Source organism: Ovis aries, chromosome 6 (assembly GCF_016772045.2).
Source record: "Ovis aries strain OAR_USU_Benz2616 breed Rambouillet chromosome 6, ARS-UI_Ramb_v3.0, whole genome shotgun sequence".
Classification (NCBI taxonomy): Eukaryota; Metazoa; Chordata; class Mammalia; order Artiodactyla; family Bovidae; genus Ovis; species Ovis aries.
This window is the reverse complement of record NC_056059.1, coordinates 85,115,351-85,136,344: the sequence shown is the minus strand read 5'-3', so window position 1 is coordinate 85,136,344 and position 20,994 is coordinate 85,115,351. Positions and strand designations below refer to the sequence as shown.

General features: G+C 36.4%; 1 pseudogene; it reads left to right on the top strand.

The window, feature by feature from the left end:
• Nucleotides 1–769: 769 nt before the first annotated feature.
• LOC114115343 (UDP-glucuronosyltransferase 2B4-like) lies at nucleotides 770–19,157 on the top strand (annotated as a pseudogene).
• Nucleotides 19,158–20,994: the final 1,837 nt, after the last annotated feature.

The window sequence follows — 20,994 nt, the reverse complement described above, 5'->3', positions numbered from 1 at the left end:
TCCTATGTTTGCTGATCAACCTGATAACATCACCTGATGGCCCACAGCATGCCAGGCTTCCCTGTCCTTCACCATCTCCCAGAGTTTGCTCACACTCATGTCCATTGAGTCACTGATGCTATCTAACCATCTCATCCTCTGTTGTCTCCTTCTGCTTTAAGTGACCACTGTCATCAGTAGGCAGATCGTTCAGACAAAATAATCAATATGGCAACAGTGATCATAAATTATGCAATTAACCAGTCAAAATTAATTGATATCTTTAGAATTAATACATTACACTAAAAAAATCAGAACACACATCTTCAGTCTTTGCAAACTGCAGGATTTCTGCTGCTTTTTCATTTTAGTCCAGTACTTTCCCCAAATAATTTACATTGATTTGCAGTTGATCATTTATTGTTTCTGCTGTTTCTGTGAGGGACAATTGTTGTGACCTCATAACCCTCCATTTTGTTGATGTCACCTTATCTCTAATTCTGTGTCAAAGTGACTGCAGACACAAGAGTCTCTCACTTGCTATTGTTTTACACTAGTTAGTCTTCTTTCTCATAGAATATAATTGATGTGTGTGTACAAGATGGGTGACAGCACTGAAAAATCAATACTAAACACATTGTATAATGTTGAAATGTTCTGCACTTTGCCTTTTCACTTGATTTCCACATCTGCTGACTATTCATGTAATCTACTTTTTAAGGAATAGGAGTTATAATTTAACTTCTGGTTGATGACTTCTGGATACAAGCCTGAGCAATAGCAAAAGTTTACAGTAGTTATTTTTAAAGGACTGCATATGAGCAAGATGTCTATGAAAAGACTCTCGCTTCTGCTGCTGCTACAGCTGACTTGTTGCTTTAGCGGTGGGAGTTGTGGAAAGGTGCTGGTGTGGCGGTGGAATTTAGTCACTGGATGAATATGAAGACAATTCTGGACGAACTTGTCACGAGGGGTCATGAGGTGACTGTTCTGATATCTTCAGCTTCCACTATTCCTAATTCCAGCAAACCATCTACTATGAGATTTGAGACTTTTCCTACAACTTTAACAAAGAGTGATTATGAGAATTTTATAGAACGTCTTATTGAGGAATGGACATATGCGGCAAAAGATTCCTTTTGGTCCTATTTGTCAACAGTGAAAAGTTTATTTTGGGAATTTTTTGATACTACTTTAAGTATGTGTAAGGACGCTGTTTCCAACAAGAAATTAATGACAAAACTACAGGAATCAAGGTTTGATATCCTTATTGCAGATGCCGTTGGACCCTGTGGTGAACTGCTGGCTGAATTACTTAAAATACCATTCGTGTACAGTCATTACACCTCACCTGGCCATATAATTGAAAAGAATAGCGGAAGACTTCCATTCCCACCATCTTATGTACCTGTTATGTTTTCAGAATTAAGTGATCGCATGACATTCATGGAGAGGGTCAAAAATATGTTATATACGCTTTATTTTGACCTTTTCTTCACAGCATATGACAATAAGAAGTGGAATCCGTTTTACAGTGAAGTACTAGGTAAGTTGGGCTTCCTGATAGCTCAGTGGTAGAGAATCTACCTGCCAAGGCAGGAGACACAGGTTTGATCCTTTGGTCAGGAAGATCCCTTGGAAAAGGAAATGGCATTCCATTCCAGTGTTTTTGCCTGGGAAATCCCATGGACAGAGAAGCCTGTTGGGCTATAGTCCACGGAGTTGAAAAGAGTCAGTTATCACTTAGCAGCAAAACGGCTAGGTAATTCATGTTTTTAGTTGGTAGAATGAAGTCTTATTTTTCCTAGTGCCTTGGAAGTTGAGTTTGTCTAAATATAAATTCACAAAAATTTATCTCAAATAAGTGAAACAGTGAAATAAAAATATAAAATGACCCTCAATCTAACAAATATTATGCAAACACTTAAATTAGAGGGTAGGGTAAAGCCCATTACTAGTATCGGATACCAGGAAGTCATTTACCACAGACTGAAGTACCTAGGACATCTGCAAGTGACTATCCAACTTACAAAACTTCTTTTTTTAACTTAAAGTCATTAAGAATCTCATAAACTGTCTTGATAAATGAAGACATGTACATTGAGAGTTATACACATATTTGTAGTATAAGTATCCAGCTAGCTTTTAGAAATTGTTTCTGCTTATGTAGAAACAGATGTATTCCAGATATACTTTATTATCCTATACTATGCTATGTATAGATATATCAAGAAACAAACACATTCAAATATCGTGGCCAAAACATCCCAAGTTCCTTTACAAAAAGTATCTAATATACACACATGACAATAGTCTCATTTGATCAAACATTTGTTGTTGTTTTCCTTTTTACTTTCAGGAAGACCTACTACCTTATCAGAGACAATGGGGAAAGCCGAAATGTGGCTCATTCGAAGCTACTGGGACATTTCATTTCCTCGTCCACGACTACCAAATGTTGAATTTGTTGGAGGGCTCCACTGCAAACCTGCCAAGCCTCTGCCTAAGGTCACCTACTCCTCCTTGCTGTTCTTTGTGAACTTTGTGTTTTCAATAGGAATATTGTGTATTCTTTATTTAGAATGTTTGATTACAGGTAGTCAGATATGGGAACCTGGGTAAAGTGAGCTTCCACCTAGAAACTGATGTATTTCTGTATCAACACAACTATCTGAATTTCATTATCATTACAGAATAAACTAGAGTACATGGGACACTTTGATAATACATCAATTAAACTGCAATTTCGTTATTCACACATAGAGAAGCATCATTCATTAAAGGACACATAGTTCTATATAAAAATATATATTTCATATAAATAAAATGATAGCAATATTATCACCTGGTGATGCCATCCAAACACCTCATCTCACTATAATACGTTACATTATAATTGTATTATAATTATTACAGGATAATTTGTATATAGCATATTCCAGAAGTGAGTGCTAATATAGGCAAATGGTGTAGGCACAGTTTCTACCACCTGACAGTCCACCTGAAATGACAGAACACAATCAAGTTGTAAAAAATGTTATAAGATGGAAAGACCAGAGTGCTAAAGAAATATTCAGCATGAATCATATAATGTATCTCTGATTCACAGACAGTTACGAGATCTGAAGGATGCTCAGGAATAAACAGAGGAATAGGGCAGGGGTGGAAGAAGATATGGACTTCTCTCGTAGCTCAGTTGGAAGAAGATATAAAAGAAAGGTAGCTGGAGTAGTAATGACAGTTGCCAAAAAGTCCAAGTTTAGTTTGGATAGGAAAAGGCTGAATAAAGAAGATGATGCTATAGAGGTAAGTTGGAGACAGATAATTGTAAAGATTGGAAACATCTAGTTGGGGCATTGGGAAGAATATTGAAAGGATTAAGAAAGAAAGAGGTGATGGCAGTGGTTTGGTCTCTAAGTTGTGTCCGACTCTTGCCATCACAATGACTGCAGACTGCCAGGCTCCTCTGTCCATGGGATTCTCCAAGTGTGAATACTGGAGCGGGTTGCCATTTCCTTCTCCAGAGGATTTTCCCAACCTGGGAATCCAACCCAGGTCTCCTGCATTGCCGGCAGACTCTTTACTGACTGAGCTATGACAGAAACCCTGAGAAAGAGATAGTCATATATTATTAAAAATAAAAAGCAAGATGTCGTCACTGGGTTGGATTGTAAATGGTAAAGAGTAGGAAGAGACCATTTAGCAGATTATTGCTAGATATAGACAATAATGAGTGAAAGCTAGAATACAGTATTCACAGATATATCACATTAACTCGTTTTTTTCTTTATTTTAAATTAATTTAATTGGAGGATAATTACTTTACATTATTGTGGTGGGTTTTGCCATACATTGACATGAATCAGGATGATTTACTTTAAATAAGTTTAAATAAATCTCTAGGTTGGGAATGAAAACATACAGTTATATGTACATTCATTTCTATTGTTGGAAATGGGCATTTATTTTAGCTAGTGCTGTGGTGAAAAGCCTTAAAACTTACAAAAATACTTTAATATTTCATCTTCTTCATCTGATAGCCAAAACCTTAAAAATTCCTGACATTTAAAATCTTTATATTAAATGCTGCTGCTGCTAAGTCACTTCAGTCATATCTGACTTTTTGTGACACTATGGACTGTAGCCCACCAGGCTCCTCTGTCCATGGGATTCTCCAGGCAAGAATACTGGCGTAGGCAGCCATTCCCTTCTCCAGGGGATCTTCCCGACCCAGAGATCAAATCCTGGTTTCCTGCACTCCAGGCACGTTCTTTACCATCTGAGCCACTAGGAAATGGTAAATTATACTAAATCAGATACAATAAAATATATTAAAGGAGATACAATAAAAATGAGATACAATAAAATATTTACTTGGAAAATAACAAATATAATGAGATCACAGTTTTCTTGAAGATTAAAAAGGCATAAGCTAGGATTACAACTTTTCGGATATATATCATAGTGGATTATTTGATTATAGGAAGAGAATAAAGATTAAAATGACAGCACACGTTTTAGCATAATGTCTTCAAAGTCCACCCATATTGTCCAAAATGGCAGGATTTCCTTCTTTCTCGTGGGTGAATAACATTTCATTCTGAGCACATGTGTCTCCGTGTGTGTGTGTGTGCATATCTGTGTGTATCTATGAAACATCTTTAAATAATTCATCCATTGGTGGGCACTTAAGTTTTTTCCCTTAGCTAATTGTGAATAATGCTGCAGTCAACATGGAGCCCATATACCTCTTCTATATCCTGTTTTTATTTCCTTTGACTGTGTACCCAGAAGTAGAATTGCTGGATCATACAATAGATCTATCTTTAACTGTTTTAGGAACCTTCAATGTATGTTCCATAAGGGTTAAACCAATTTACATTCCCACTGAGAGTGTACAAGCATTCACTTTTCTCCACATTCTCACAACACTTTTCTCTTCTTGGTTATAGACTTTCTAATAGGGGGGAGGTAATATCTGATTGTGATTTTGAAATACATTTCCCTGATGATTACTGATGTTGAGTATCTTTTCCTATACCTGGTGACCATTTGGAAATCTTCTTTGTAAAGGGTCTATTTTGTTCATCTGCCCATTCTTTAATTGAATTTTGTTGTGTGAGTTGTGCATATATTCTGGATCTTAACGCCTCATTCAATATGTGGTTACAAAACTTTTCTTCCACTCTGTAGATCACATTTTCATCTTGTTGATTATTTCCTTTGCTGTGCAGAAGCTTTTAAGCTTGATGTAGCCCCACTTGTGATTTTTTCCCTTTTGTTGTGGTCTAGATGTCCTATACAAAAACATCATTTTCAGGACCAGTGTCAAGGAGTTTCTAACCTTATATTTTCTTTTAGGGATGTTATGGTATCTGGTCTTGTGTTTAAGTCATTGATACATTTAAGTCATTGATACATTGATACATTTTGAGTTGTTTTTGTGAGTGGTCTGGTTTTTGTTTTTTTCATAGTTTATCCAGTTTTCTCAGAAAAGAAAGAAGTGACTAACATTTCCACAATTGGTGTTTTTGTCTCCCTTTGTTGCTCCCTTGTTGACTATTAGTTGAACCCTGTATGCTGTTCCATGGTCTATGTGTCTATTTGGGGGCCAGTACACTATTTGAAATATTGAAACTTTGTGGTAAATATGAAATTTCAAGGTGTGATTCTTTGGGCTTTTGGTAATGTCAACATTTTTGCAGTATTAGTCTTCTGGTCCATGTCATATGATGACTTTCCATTTATTTGTGTTTTCTTCTATTTCTACAATTTCTTATAGTTATCACTGTACAGATCTTTCACGTCAGTGATTAAATTTATTTCTAGCTATTTTCTTCCTTTTGATGCTATTGTGAATGGGATAGTTTTTCCCAGATGTTTCATTATTAGTACACAGTAAGGAAACTGAATTCTATATAGTGGGAGCAGGCATCCTTGTTTTGTTTCTGATTAGAGAAAAAGCTTTCAAGTGTTCACTGTTGAGTATAACGTTAGCTTTGGGCTTGTCATATATGTTCTTTATTACATTGAGATATGTTCCTTCTATACCCTATATGTTGAGGGTTTCCTCATGAAAGAATGTCATATCTTGTCAAAAGTTTTTTGGACATCTATTGAGATAATCAAGTTATTTTATTGTTCATTCTATTTATCCTTGCATCACAGAGATAAATCTCACATGGTCTTACTATATAATTCTTTTAATGTGCTCTTGAATTTGGCTTGTTGATATTTTGTTGAGAATTTTTGCAACAATACTCAATCTGGATATTGACTTTAGTTTTATCTTCTTGCAATGTGCTTATCTATTTGGTATCATGATCATGGTGATGACCTTGTAGGATGACTTTGGAAATGTTCCTACCCTCCTCTTTAATTCCTGAGATTTTTTGAAGAACTAGCATTAATTATTCTATAATATTTCATAGAATACATCAGTGAAGCCATCAGGCCCTGGGCCTTTCGTGTGTTGATAGGTTTTTGATTACCAATTCAATTTCTTTACTTAGTAGGACTGTTCAGATTTTCTACTTCTTCCTGATTCATTCTTGGTAGGTTCTGCTTTTAAGAAGTTCTCCATTCTTCTCATATATGTATTAATAATTTCTTAGCTTATGATTATTCATGGTAGTCATGGGATCCTATGTAATTTTTCAGTATTAGTTGTAATGTCTCCATTTCATTTCTAATCTTATTTATTTGAGTCACTTTTTTTCTTGATTACTCTAACTAAAGGTTTTCAATTTTGTTTATCTTTTTGAAAAAACAGAGAAGGACAAATACTGTAATAAATCACTTGTATACGAAATCTAAAAATGCCAAACTTATAATAACAGAGTAATATGGTAGTTGCCAGGACTGAGAGTTGGAAGAACAGGAGAAATGTTGTTTAAGGATACAAATTTGCATTTTTTAGAAAATAAATACTAGAAATCTAAGGTGCAGAACAGTGAATATGCATACATGCTCAGTCATGTCTGACTCTTCATGACCCTATGAACTATAGCCAGCTAGTCTCCTCTGTCAATGGGATTTCCCAGACAGGAATATTGGGCTGGGTTGTCATTCAACATTTGGAATTATTCTAGTATAGAAAGTAACTTTTTTTAATCAGAAAGGATCAGGACCACAAAGCAAGATAATTCAGAAAAAATTCCAGGCAAATACGGATTCACCTGGAGCCTTATTTAGTTAGAACTGAATTACTCAAAAGCTGACCCGACCTGTGCTGCAGAAAGCCCTGGGCACCTTTTCCTCAGTGGAGCAGGTGCTCCCAGGGGGACTCATTGAAGTCAAGTTGAATGTCCTTCACGGCAGTTAGACATAACACATCCGTCTGTGACATTAATTATGCAAGCTCAGGACAAAGGCATCATATGTAAAGAAACACAGCAATATGGTCTCTCAAATAAGTAACTATACAAGTGTAAATTTGGATTATAAATAGAACTCACAGAACTATTTCATAGAACTTCCAAACTATAATACTTGACTCTTCAAGTCAGTAGTTAGTATTTTAGACAGAGTTTGGAAATTATGACAAAGTCTAAGATGAAGAATAGGATTACAGAGCTGAATGAATGCCATGAACTGATTCAGATCATATATTTTTTCATAGTGCTCATAGTCAGGAAATGAAATACTAATGAATACCTAAATAATTCTCAAAAAGTCTGTCTGGAATAAATAAATGAGTTAGCAGAATTATAATAACAAAGAACCAAAGGGAGTTGAATCTGGCAAGTAACTTCCTTCCAAGAATCTATGTTAGTAATTAACATCAAGACTAATGAAGAGTCTGAAGATAATATAGTTTAATAGCATCTCCTTGTCAACACTAGTACTGGCTCTATCTTATTTCCTGCTTATACAGAAACACATTTGCACAAATATATATAATGGCAGAAATGGACCTCATATCACCCATTCTTTTCCCAGGATCTCAAGGATAAAAAATTTTTTAAAAAAATTATAAAAAATAATATAAAGTCCCTCAAAAAATCTTTAATGATTTTTTAGTGTTAAATATTTATTAGTACAACTGACCAAAGTCCAAGATGTGAAGTTAATATGTTCAAGAGAATTGGGAGAGTGGGGTGGGTGAGGGAGGGAAATCACTCTATTAGCTAACTTTATAGTATGTAATAAGAATAATGTGTACTTTCTAATATAAAACCTGTCTACACATAGAGCTCAGTAATTCCTTTTCTGGGTTTATATCCAAAATAATTGAAATTAGGATCCCAATGAGATATCTGTACAACATATTCATGAAAGCTCTATTCACAGGAGCCAAGAGGTTTAAGCAACCCAAATGTCCATCAACAGAGGAAGCAATAAACAAATATCATATATACAAACAATGGAATATTACTCACCTTTAAAAGGAAATTCTGACACATGTCACAACATGAATGAACCTTACATTAAGTGAAAATAACTAGTCAGAAAAAGACAAATACTCTACAATTCAACTTATAAGAAGTATCCAGACTAATCGTATTTGTAGAAACAAAGTAGAATGAAACTTGCCAAAGGCTAGAGAAAGAGGAAAGTAGAGTTTCGTAATGGTCATAGACTTCCAGTTTTGTCGGATGAAAAAGATCTGGAGATTGGTTGCACAATGTGAGTATACTTAACACTACTATACTATACACTTAGGAACAATTAAGAAAGTAAATTTTATGCCATGTGTATCTTACCACAATATTTTTGTAAGAAATCTCTAATCTAGAGACAATTTCTGATTTTCTCTCTTTAGTTGCTTGTATCAATCCCTTCAATAATGTATGCTATGTTGCTGCTGTTTTGTGATGGGGCAAATTCTTTTTTCACAGGAAATGGAAGAGTTTGTGCAGAGCTCTGGTGAAAATGGAATTGTGGTGTTTTCTTTGGGGTCAATGGTCAGTAACATGTCAGAAGACAGAGCCGAGGTGATTGCATCAGCCTTCGCTCAAATTCCACAAAAGGTAGATACAATAACTTAATCATGGACAACTATTTAATAAGTCTGTGAAACTCTGTAAAGAGATGATTTTAGACATTTCCTATCACTTAGTCACTTGTTCCTTTTCTTTGAAGGACTTCTGAGGACACAACACATACAGATGCTCTTGGGAGTTAAATTTTAACAATAAATGTAGTCATGCAATATTGATTCAAGTCAAACAATTCCACTTTTCATTGTTTTTGGAAGTAGGGCTTAATAATTTGTAAGTTAAGAGAACATACTTCTTCAGCAGCACTAATTAACATTATTAAAAAATTATGCTGTTGTTGCTTAGTCATTAAGTCGTCTGAATCATTGCAATCCCATGGACTACAGCATGCTGGGCTCCCCTGTCCTTCACTATCACCCGGGTTTGCCACGATTCATGTCCATTGATTTAGTGATGCTATCTAACCATGTCATCCTCTGCCAGCCCTTCTCCTTTTGCCTTCAACCTTTCCCAGATCAAGATCTTTCCAAACAGTTACCAGGTGGCCAGAGTATTGGAGCTTCCGCATCAGTACTTCCAATGAATATTCAAGATTGGCTTCCTTTAGGATTAACTGGTTTGATGTCCTTGCAGTCCAAGGGATTCTCAAGAATCTTCTCCAGCACCACAATTCAAAAGCATTAACTCTTCAGCGATGCTTAACCTTCTTTAAGGACTTCCTGGGTAGCTCAGATGGTAAAGCGTATGCCTACAATGCAGGAGACCTGGGTTCGATCCCTGGGTTGGGAAGATCCTCTGGAGAAGGAAATGGCAACCCACTCCAGTACTCTTGCCTGGAAAATCCCATGGATACAGGAGCCTGGTAGACCAAAGTCTGTGGGGCCTCAGAGAGTAGGACATGACTGAGTGACTTCACCTTATCTTACCTCACCTAACCTTCTTTACTATCCAACTCTCATATCCACACATGATTACTGGAAAAAAATATCGCTTTCATTATATGGACCTCTTTTGGCAGAATGATGTCTCTGCTTTTAATATTCTGTCTAGATTTGTCATAGCTTTTCTTTCAAGAAGCAAGTGTCTTTTCATTTCATGGCTACAGTCACCATCCACAATGCTTTTCGAGCCCAAGAAAATAAAATATGTCACAGCTTCCACATTTTCCCCATATATTTGCCATGAAGTGATGGGACCAAAAGTCATGAACGTATTGTTTTGAATGTTGAGTTTTAAGACAGCTTTTTCACTTTCCTCTTTCACCCACATCAAGAGTCTCTTTCAGTGCAGTTCAGTCACTCAGTCGTGTCTGACTCTTTGCGACCCTATGAATGCAGCACGCCAGGCCTCCCTGTCCATCACAAACTCCCAGAGTTCACTGAAACTCATGTCCATCGAGTTGGTGATATCATCCAGCCATCTCATCCTCTGTCGTCCCCTTCTCCTCCTGCCCCCAATCCCTCCCAGCATCAGAGTCTTTTCCAATGAGTCAACTCTTCGCATGAGGTGGCCAAGGTACTGGAGTTTCAGCTTTAGCATCAGTCCTTCCAATGAACACCCAGGGCTGATCTCCTTCAGAATGGACTGGTTGGATCTCCTTGCAGTCCAAGGGACTCTCAAGAGTCTTCTCCAACACCACAGTTCAAAAGCATCAACTCTTCAGCACTCAGCCTTCTTCACAGTCCAAATCTCACATCCATACATGACTCTTGGAAAAACCACAGACTTGACTACATGGACCTTTGTTGACAAAGTAATGACTCAGCTTTTGAATATGTTATCTAGGTTGGTCATAACTTTCCTTCCAAGGAGTAAGCGTCTTTTAATGTCATGGCTGCAGTCACCATCTGCAGTGATTTTGGAGCCCCCAAAAATAACGTCTGACACTCTTTTCACTGTTTCCCCATCTATTTCCCATGAAGTGATGGGACCAGATGCCATGATCTTCGTTTTCTGAATGTTGAGCTTTAAGCCAACTTTTTCACTCTCCTCTTTCACTTCATCAAGAGGCTTTTTAGTTCCTCTTCACTTTCTGTCATATGGGTGATGTCCTCTACATATCTGAGGTTATTGATATTTCTCCCAGCAAGCTTGATTCCAGCTTGTGAGTCACTGAGCCCAGTATTTTACATGAGGCACTGTGCATATGTAAGTTAAGTAAGCAGAGTGACAATATACAGCTTTTGTGTACTCCTTTCCCCATTTTGAACCAGTCTGTTGTTTCATGTCTGGTTCTAACTGTTGCTTCTTCACCTGCATACAAGTGTCTCAGGAGACAGTTAAGGTGGTCTGGTATTCCCAGCTCTTTAAGAATTTTCCACAGTTTGTTGTGATCCATACAGTCAAAGGTTAACATAGTCAGTGAAGCAGAAGTAGATGTTTTTTTGGAATTCTCTTGCTTTTTCTACGATCTAATGAATGATGGCAATTTGATCTGTGGTTCCTCTGCCTTTTCTAAACCCAGATTGCACATCTGGAAGTTCTTGGTTCATGTACTGCTCAGGCCGAGATAAATGATTTTTGAGTATTACCTTGCTAGCATGTGAAAGGAACACAATTTTACAGTACTTTGAACATTCTTTGGCATTACCCATCCTTGGGTTTGGAATGAAAACTGACCTTTCCCAGTCCTGTGGCCACTGTTATGTTTTCCAAATTTGCTGGCATATTGAGTGCAGCACTTTAACAATACCATCTTCTAGGATTTGAAATATTTCAGCTGAAATTCCACGACCTTTCTTCACAGTAATACTTCCTATGGTCCCATTTTCTTCACACTCCAAGGTGTGTGGCTCTAGATGAGTGACCACACCATCATGGTTATCCAGGTTACTAAGACCTCTTTTGTATAGTTCTTCTGTGTATTCTTGCCACCTCTTCTTAATATCTTCTGCTTCTGTTAGGTCCATACCATTTCTGTCCTTTATTGTGCCCATCTTTGCATGAAATAATCCCTTGGGATCTCTAATTTACTTGAAGAGACTTCTAGTCTTTCACACCCCATTGATTTCTCTATTTCTTTGCACTGTTCATTGAAGAAGTCCTTCTTATCTCTCCTATCTATCCTCTGGAATTCTGCATTCAGTTGAGTATATCTTTCTTTTCCTTTCCCCCTTGGCTTTCACTCCCTTTCTTTTCTCAACTATTTATAAAGCCTCCTCAGATAACCATTTTCCCTTCTGGCATTTCCTTTTCTTTGGGATGGTTTTGATCGCTGCCTCCTGTACAATGTTACACACCTCTATCCACAGTTCTTCAGGCACTCTGTATATGAGATATAATCCCTTGAATCTATTCGTCACCTCCACTGTGTAATTTGATTTCTGTCATACCTGAATGGCTTAGCGGTTTTCCCCGCTTTCAATTTAAGTCTTTCTTCAATTCAAATCTGAATTTTGCACTCAGGTGCTCATGATCTGAACCACAGTCAACTCCAGGTCTTGTTTTGTTGACTGTATAGAGCGTCTATCTTTGGCTGTAAAGAATATAATTAATCTGATTTCAGTATTGACCATCTGGTGATGTCCCTGTGTAGAGTCATCAGTTGTTGGAAAAGGATGTTTACTATGACCAGTGTGTTCTCTTAACTAAAGTCTGTTAGCTTTTGCCTGCTTCTTTTAGTACTACAAGGCCAAACTTGCCTCTTATCCTAGGTGTCTCTTGACTTCTTACTTTTACATTCCTATCCCCATGATGAAAAGACTTCTTAATTTTTTTTTTTAACTTTTAATTCTAGAAGGTCTTGTAGGTCTTGCTGAAATCAATTGACTTCAGCTTCTTCAGCATTAGTGGTTGGGGCACAGACTTGGATTGCTGTGATGTTGAATGGTTTACCTTGGAAATGAACCAAGATCATTCTGTGCTTTTTGAGATTGCACCCAAGCACTGCATTTCAGACCTTTTTGTTAACTGTGAGGCTACTCCATTTCTTCTAATGGATTCTTAACCACAGTAGTAGATATAATGGTCACCTGAATTAAATTCATTGAACTTGACCATTTTAGTTCATGGATTCCTAAGATGTTGATATTTACTCTTGCCAAATCCTGCTTGACCATGTCCACCTACCTTGATTTCATTGGCCTCACATTCCAGGATCCTATGTTATTTACAGCATCAGACTTTCACCACCAGACACATCCACAGCTAAGCATCATTTCTTCATTGGCCCAGTCACTTCATTCTTTCTGGAACTATTAGTAATTGCCCTCCACTCTTCCTCAACAGCATATTGGACACCTTCTGACCTGGAGAACTCATCTTCCAGTGTCATATATTTTGTCTTTCCATACTGTTCATGTGGTTCTTATGGCACAAATACTGGAGTAGTTGTCCATTCCCTCCTCCAGTGGACCACAGTTTGTCAGAACAATCCGCTATGACCCATCTGCCCTTGGGTAGCCGTGCAGAGCATGGCTCATAGCTTCATTGAGTTACACAAGGCGCTTTACCATGACAAGGCTGTGATCTATGAAGGGGATTAATAAATTATAAATAAGCCAAAATATTTATCTTAGGTGATTGACTGCATACGTTTTCTTCTTTGTAATCAAAATGTGTAAAATTCTAATAATATAACTTCCCATTTTAACTACTTGGTATAAGTAAACTCTTTTATAGCAGTCAAAAATAAATCAGTAAATATTGACTTTTGAAAATGAGCACTAGCATATAAAGAAAGCAAATGAATATGTAGGTTATGTGTAATCTGCCACTGACTTATTGTATTAGAAATAAAACCACCTATCCATGAAAGAAAAGCTATGACAAGTCTAGACAGTGTATTAAAAATCAAAGACAACACTTGCCTGGAAAAGTCCATATAGTCAAAGCTATGGTTTTTCAGTAGTCATGTATGGATGTGAGAGTTGGACCATAAAGAAGGCTGAGTGCCAAAAATTGATGCTTTTGAATTGTGGTGTTGGAGAAGACTCTTGAGAGTCCCCTGGACAGCAGGATCTAACTGGTCATTCCTAAGTTAATTAACTTTGAATATTCATTGGAAGGACTGATGCTGAAGCTGAAGCTCCAATACCCTTGGCCACCTGATGCAAAGAGATGACTCATTGAAAAAGACCTTGATGCTGAGAAAGATTAAGAGCAGGAGGGAAAGGGAGTGACAGAGGATGTGTTGCTTGGATAGCAACACCGAATCAATGCATATGAATATGAGCAACTTCTGAGAGATCGTGAAGGATAGGGAAGCCTAGCATGCTGCACTCCATGGCGTGCAAAGAGTTGGACACAACTTAATGACTGTAAAGCAACAACAAAGCAGGGTTTTTTTTTTTTTAATATTTGAATTGTTCATTGAAAATCTCACTTGTCTCTGCCATCATGTGTACATAATTAATACATCAAACGTAGGTATTCCTATTTATGTCTTTGTATTACTAGTTACCATTACTTCATATGTCTTCATTTCCTTACATGTCATATGGAAGGCATGTAATTATACGTATCTTAGTCAATTTAGAAATTATTAGTATAACTTTGAAGTTCAACTCATAAAATAAAGTATTTCCTTTACTTTTAACAGGTGCTATGGAGATATGATGGCAAAAAACCAGATAACTTAGGACCCAACACCCAGTTGTATAAATGGTTTCCCCAGAATGACCTTCTTGGTGAGACTTGTCACAACAAATAATGAAAACATGAGTAACAGCCGAGCAGAGTGAGAGTGCTTCAACAGGAAACACACTTACAAAGCAATTATTAAAACACTGAAAAGGAAAACTTGACTACTTTATTATAATTTTCTTTGCTATGAGAAAAAAAGGAGAACACATAACAGTTGTCAGTTTATTCTACATAGTCACATCCCTCACAGCCAGAATCTTTACTTCAGCTGTAATTACTTCTCACAGTGAACTTTTCAATGATTTCCTGGATTGTTGTTCTGTCTCTGAATTCTTTCCTTATACTTATCATTTCCATTCTGTAGAGGTATGTTAAATGCTACTAAAAAGAAGAACTCTTCTGCCATTACCAATGACTCTCAATTTCCTATTTAAAAAAATGCACAATCATTTTTGTGAAGCAATAACACACTTCATGATAAAATTTAGCTTTTCCTTCCTCTGGTTCCAGTGCCACTACCATTATCCTTCTTTTCCCCTGACACCATTCCTATCAAACTAAATGACTTCACTATATCTTTAGGTGAATAAATTCTGGCATGCCCTCCTCTTTCTTTGCACATGTGGTTTCGTTCACCCAGAATGGTCTTTCAAGTTGTTCACCTGCCAATCCTGGATTCATTTGTGATGTTCAAGTGACTCAGCTCTTCTTTCACAAAATCTTCATTTACCCCTTCAGCAGACATAGCTGTTTCTTCCCTGAGTTCTGAAAGCAAGTTAAAAGCACTTTCAATATACATAATAATGTTATCTAAAAGATACTGCTTCTTCCAGTGCCTTATAATACCCATTTCTTATTTTATACTGTTATAATTAATAATCTTCCTGAAATTCACTCAATCCTAGGCCATCCAAAAACCAAAGCCTTTATAACTCATGGTGGAAGCAATGGTGTTTATGAGGCCATCTATCATGGGATCCCTATAGTGGGCACTCCTTTGTTTGATGATCAAGCTGATAACATCGCTCGAATGAAATCCAAGGGAACAGCTGTCAGGTTGGACTTGGAAACAATGTCAACAAGAGATTTGCTCAACGCATTGAAGGAAGTCATCAATAATCCTTCGTAAGTGTATATATATATATATGTATGTATATATATATATTTTTTTTTTTTTTTCTTTACTAGCCAATCTTTCTAGAGAAGTTCTAATCTGAAGGCGAGGGAGGCAGCCATGAGTCCTCACATAAGCACTATGAGGTGTAAGATTTGCTCAATGTTTTGAAAACAGACAAAAATAACGGGTTGCGAATGTCAGATTAAGTATTTTTCATGGTTTTATGGAAAAGGTTTGTCAGTGTTTTAAAGATAGTGGAGAAATTTTGAAAACTTAATCATTAGAATGAGAAGAACCATTGAAATTCTAATGGATTTAGAAGCATTGAAAACAAAGTTATTGTAGGGAACCATGAACAATATGGATACTCATCTGCCCACTTTACTTTCTTTCAGCATGTGAACTTCTCAAATGTTTTAAACTCTTAAAAGATGGTTTATTTTCAGTAAACCACCGTGACATAATCCATTTCAAATTCCAATTACATTTACTATTTTCCAAGTTTTCCATGCTAATATTTTGACTCCATCTCTGATAAATAATAAACAGCTATAACTTTCTACCACCCAGTTTCAAATATGTATATCCTATTTATAAATGTGGGTATATTCTTGGTGTGGTTTGTTTGTTTGTTTGTTTGTTTGTTTTACTGTGGTCATTTTGTCTTGTTTGGAAGAATTATAAAACCTAAACATAATTGACTTGGGAAGGATATGTTGATAAAAAAGTGAAAGTGTTGATTTCTCAGTTGTGTTTGACTCTTTGGACCCCATAGACTGTATCCCACTAATCCTCAGTCCATGGAATTTTCCAGGCAAGAACATGGGAATAGGTAGCCACTCCCCTCTCCAGAGGATCTTGCTGACCCAGGGATCAAACCAGGTCTCTGCATTGCAGGCCAATTCTTTACATCTGTGCCCACCAGGGAATCCCATATGTTGGGATATTCCTTTTTTAAAAAAATGTTACACAATTCTTACAGGTTATTTTCCATTTAAAGTAATTAACAAATAGTGGTTAAATTTCCAGTGTTGTATAAAACCTCCTTGAGCTTATGTTATTCCCAGTAATTTTGCCTCCTACTCCCCCACCTGTGTGTTTCTACTCCCCCAAATCTGGTATCCAATAGATTGTTCTCTGTATCTGCTAGTCTGTAATAATATTTTGATCCCATCATTCATAAATGGTAAACAATGAGAATTTTCTAATTTTCTCAATTACAACTATGTAGATACAGCTTATAAATGTAAACACTATAAATATACTGTAAATATAAACACTATATTCAGAGTTCTTTTATTTGTGCTCATTTTTGTCTTATTTGGAATAGGGAGTTATGTTGGGATATCCCTATTTAAAAAACACATTTTCTGAAAACAGAAGTATTTTATTTCCAAATCACTTCAGGATATACATGAATTTCAATGACACAATTATATTAATATCACAAATATGATGTATATATTCCCCCTTTTTGTCATAATGACTCTGTAAAGAAAGCATTTTGAGAATGTGTCAGTAATGGCAGCAAAATGCATTGTGTGTTTTATAAGCAGTGTTATTTAAATTTAATTTTAGCACAGCTGTTGTCCTACGTGAGCAGCATAAAAGCACTTTTTTCTTTTTTTGAGAGAAACAAATCTTTCAATTGCTGTTTTTATGTAAATGTACATATCTCTAGGATATTTATATGCCTTTTTAATTTTTAATAATGTAATGTTGGTGTCAAAAATGAAAATATACTGAATGTTCATGATATGCTACATGTTGTATTTAGTAAAACAGTGTTACTACACATTTTAAGTAACTTCTTTATTGTAGTCTATTCCTCTTGTATTAAAAATATATTTCCAGGATTACTGCAGTCTTTGCAAAAACCCAGTGCTCCTCCTGTGTTTTTGACAGTAAAGGGAGAAAAGTTACTTCCATTGTTATTACTACACTGCCATGTTATAGCACTTTGTGATTTAAGGTTCATGAGCTATATCTCTTTATTCTTCCTTCTTGGCTATTAGTCTGCCATTATTTCAGTAATAGAAACAAGTGTGTCTGCAATGCCTGAGAGTGAAATGTTGAGCCTTCTCCAGAAGGCTCCTGACAAAGAACCAGAACAACAATACAAGAACCAGAACATCAGTACTAGTAAGCATACACTGAGTGTCTACTGCATGCTAGGAATGCCTCTAAGAATCAATACAATATTCTCAAAATAACTAGATAAGATACTATTCCTAGCCATTTTATATAACAATGAAAATCTGAGAAACAGATTCTATCATAATTGAGCCCTCCAAAGTAAAATTAAAAGTTTAAAACATAAAAATGTTTTAAAATGTTAGTAAAATTAATTTTCTTAAAAAATCAGAGGAACAGAAGGATAAAAAGCAGCCAACAAAGTAAGAGTCAGGAATCAAACTGAGTCAATCTACTTCCACACTCTCAACCACCACTTCACTAATGTAAGACCAGCCCTATCTGGACATGTCTCCAAACCTCATCCCTGATTTACCTGCTATATCTAGATTATAACATTTTGAAATACATCTACCAGGTCTATTAACAATTCTTTATGAGATAATTCAAACTTTGGACAAACATATTACGAATTTCTTTTCTTTCCCTTTGGGACAGCTTGTTCCATTCTTTAGAATGCACAATCTTGTTCTTTCCCATTTTCTTTCTTTTCTTTGTAGCTTGAAAACTGTGCATTTAAGGAATCCTAGCCCATAAGCTAATATCTCAATAATCACCTCGGAGAAAATTATCTGTTTTTCTTCCACTCTGTGTTGCAGTCTGTTACCATCTGCAAGGAATTTTCACATATTTATCTAGTATAGCTCATTCCATAAATGATAACGGTTTGATTTTCCTTCAGCTACAAAGAGAATATGATGAGATTATCAGCCATTCAACATGATCAGCCTATGAAGCCCTTGGACAGAGCAGTCTTCTGGATCGAGTTTGTCATGCGCCACAAAGGAGCCAAGCACTTGCGGCCAGCTCTCCATGACCTCACCTGGTTCCAGTACCACTCTCTGGATGTCATTGGGTTCCTGCTGGCCTGTGTGGCAACTGCCATATTTGTCATCACAAAGTGTTGTCTATTTTGTTGCTGGAAGTTTGCTAAAACAGGAAAGAAGGGGAAAAGAGACTAGCTGTATCTGAGACTCAGCGCAGGTGTCCCCAACCTCTGAGATCGAATGCCTGATGATCTGAGGTGGAGCTGATGCAATAATAGAAATAAAGTGAGCAATACATGTAATGTGCTTGAATCGTCCCAAAACCATTGCTTCCTATCCCAGTCCATGGAAAAATGGTCTTCCATGAAACTGGTTCCTGGGGCCTAAAAGTTTGGGTACTGCTGCTCTAGCAGTTCTGCCTCATAAGTAGAACTCCTCCATAAAATGATGTGGGTATGTATTGAAATTTATTATTTTAATGCAAAAGTATACTAAAAAGATGTGGTTGAATTTAACTGTTTTTCACATCTTGGGTGTAGAAACCAGAGCAATAAAAGTCTATTCACAGTATCCATATTACTTTGTAGATATTCAGAATTTTATCTTCATTTTTGTATAGAATTTTATAGCTTTTCCTTGCTATAGAGATTGTTCAATAATTGGAATTCTTTTGAAAGATTCACCCTTTAATTTTACTAGTGAGACCACTAATAGTTCTTCATTTTTACTGTGCATCCAGCCTCAACAACACTTCTTACCTAAAGCCATGGCAAGACACTTGCCTTCATCCAGTTAAACTCATTTGCCTTTGGAGTGAAATGTAGCAACTGCTACATGCTTCCATCTATAAAACTGAGATATTTGCAAAAATCTTTAATTTCATGACTTAATTCTCTTTTTGTCACCCACCTTTTATTCATCTATTATTTTCACTCCCATAACCAGCTTTTGCTAATGGATATAAGTTCTCAACTGTATGTTAAGAAAATAATTACCTGAACTCTAAAGAGACTTTTGAATTTTCATTCTCTCCAAAGCTACCTGAATATATCTATGATCTTATCTATATCTATATACATATCTAAATCTATGTATATTTTTACAATTCAGGACAGAGCACCACTTAGCTACTTGCAGATATGATGAAAAATTCAATGGGTTTGCTGAACACAGACTGAATTATTTACTATTATATTATAATATGAGCTTCCCTGGTAGCTCAACTGGTAAAGAAACTGCCTGCAATGCAGGAGACCCCAGTTCAATTCCTGGGTTGGAAAGATTCCCCTGGGGAAGGGATAGGCTACCCACTCCAGTATTCTTGGGCTTCCCTGGTGGCTCAGACAGTAAAGAATCTGCCTGCAACGTGGGAGACATGGGTTTGATACCAGGTTGGGAATATCCCCTGGGGAAGAGAATAGCTACCCACTCCAGTACACTGACCTAGAGAATTCCATGGACAGAGGAGCCTGGGAGGCTACAGTCCATGGGGTCCCAAAGAGCTGGATATGACTGAGCAACTTTCACTTTCATATTATATTATATCATAACCACACTTTAGATCAGCATTTCTCATTCTTTTGTCTCTTTCCTCAGGAAGCTACTGAGTCCTCCCTCCCATAACACTTACATGTAAACATTCAATCCTTTATCATGACAGAAAATATTATAGACATTATTTTCTTTAAACCTAGGTCCACTATGACTGAAATAAGCAGAAACAATGAGCACAAGACAAAAATCACGTAAATTTTGTAAAAAATTGGTGAATCAAATGAAAACAATCTGAAGGTACTGATGAAAACTGTACCTCAGAAAAGCAGTTTATTATCAAAATGTCCAGCTCAGGGAATGAGTCTTGTCTCTTTGGTCAAGGGGACCACCATCCACAACATTTAAACAACATTCATCAGCCTTAGGCATAGTTTATTTTAAAGAAGAAACATTGATGTTTGGGGAATTATAGGAAAATTTACCAAGAACTTCTCATAGAACCCACCTAGATAACTGACACATATTTAAAGAAAAATAAAACTAACAGAAAGTAAGAAGGTAGAACCATATATTTCCATAGTAGAAAATGTTTTTAAATCAAGCATATAGGCTTACAAAATTTTCCTTAAATCTACATGGCAGCACATGTAATAGACAAAGGGTTGGTAGTCACTGTGCAGTAAGAAAGACTAAAAATCTCCAGTGAAAAGTCTAGCACTCCAATATGAAAATAAATGAAAAGTACAAACAGGAAATTCACAGAAGCGAAATGGCCAATGACATATAAAAGGTGGTATGGAAAATCTGGGAAATTAAAATTGTCAACAAGTAATATTCCTGCAAATAATTTGTAGAACAAATAATCTGGGAGGACTAATTTTGAGGGAGTATAATATGGAAATACCATTGAAATAAACTT